A 1,526-nucleotide genomic window follows, 5' to 3' on the forward strand; every position below is an offset into this window, starting at 1 on the left:
CTATGCAAAAGTCCAGTTTCTGGCTCTACTCTTTATTAGGGAGATCACATTGAACACAACCATAATGCAACGATGGCCCCTAACTCGGGCAGCTGTGCACCTGCACCGTTTGCACTTCCCTAAGGTCACTCCTGACCCCAGGTGGGAAGTATTGGTCTGCCACTGTCATGCAGCTGTTAAAAGTCTCTGCCTCACCTCTCCTAAGATTTAGCGCTGAGATCGCTCCTGTGATCCAAAACATATTTCTGCGGAGAAGACATAGCCAACAGCTCCTTATACAGTGTCTACTGGAGAAGACAGGCCGGGGGTAGAAAGGTTTAGGGAAGTATGATTAGGAACACTTCTTTGCAGACATACCTGAGGCACACCTGCTCAGGAGGCTTTCTCGGACAGCGCCCAGGACCAGGTTTTGTGTGACGCCGAGAGGAGAACTCACCGGTGCGGTGGGTACCTCCGGGGTCAGCTCATCCAGCCACCTTGCTTCAGCAACACGGAGATGGGCTGCGACAGGCCTCTGTTCCCTGCCGGCGCCCGGCCTTCCTTCCAGACGTTATTTCTGTCCAGGGCAGGATGTACGCCCACACCTCGGACAGAAACAGTGACCCAAACAAAGCAGACGTGACGACTGACCGCTCTTACCTGCCCACGCCACCAGATCCCCTGGAAAGCATTACAGCCGGGCGCTGGCGATGACCTGGAGAGCTGGGCACCGGCGCAAGCCCCCCGGGGCAGAAGAGAAGGGGATCCTCTTCTTCCAGATGCCGTGTAAAGCCGATCGTGGCCGCGTTAAGGCCCTTGGGGGAGAGATGCAGGTTTCTGAGGCTCTGGAAAAAGGAGAATATTTTGCTCGTGAGTGGCCGGCCAGCGCGGGACTTGCTCAGGGTGTCGTTGTGGTGTTTGCAGACATCGCACCTACCGTCCGGCCCCTCGGCCCTGCTCTGCTAGTAGACCCCCATGGCCTCGCGGGCGTCGTGGCCACGCTGCCGCCTGGCTCTGCCCCGGGGGCAGCTCTCTGTACCCCAGGGTCAGACCAGGCCCTGCTGCATTGGCCCAGCCACAGCCCCCCAGGGAGGAGTGGAGGGGAAGCAGCCCCTTCTCAGGGGGCCCCAGCCCAGGCAGGAAAGCCACGCCCCTTCGTTTCCATAAACCCCACCCTTTGGCGCCCCATCACCTCATTTGCATAAACCTCACCTGCCCTCCAGCTGCATAAGCCCCGCCCTCGGGCCACTCCACCCTTTATTTGCATAAACCCCACCCACCCCCTCATTACTATAAACCCCCTCCTTTGGCTCCCACTCGCCTCATTGGCATAAACCCCACCCTTTTGCTCCCCCACCCCCATATTTGTGTCAACACCACGCCCCCTCATTTGCATAACCCTCCCCCCTTTGACTCCCCCATCCCCATAAATCCCACCCACCCCCTCATTAGCATAAAACCTCGCCCTTTGGCTCCCCCATCCCCTTACTTCCATAAACCCCACCCACCCAACCACTTATTAGCATACACCTCCGCCCTTTGGCTCC

At 58.4% G+C, this 1,526-nt stretch overlaps 1 long non-coding RNA gene across 1 annotated transcript in view; it reads right to left on the reverse strand.

The window, feature by feature from the left end:
• LOC112550201 overlaps window positions 1-1,091 on the reverse strand; it is a 42,490-nt gene extending 41,399 nt beyond the window's left edge. Inside the window, exons 1-2 of the long non-coding RNA XR_003093906.1 lie at window positions 917-1,091; window positions 640-824 (exon numbers count right to left, since the gene is read on the reverse strand). This is a non-coding gene — a long non-coding RNA (uncharacterized LOC112550201). The remainder of the gene's footprint in view (window positions 1-639; window positions 825-916) is intronic.
• Between the last annotated feature and the right edge of the window lie 435 nt (window positions 1,092-1,526).

The sequence above is a fragment of the Alligator sinensis genome, unplaced genomic scaffold (genome assembly GCF_000455745.1).
Source record: "Alligator sinensis unplaced genomic scaffold, ASM45574v1 scaffold885_1, whole genome shotgun sequence".
Lineage (NCBI taxonomy): Eukaryota > Metazoa > Chordata > Crocodylia > Alligatoridae > Alligator > Alligator sinensis.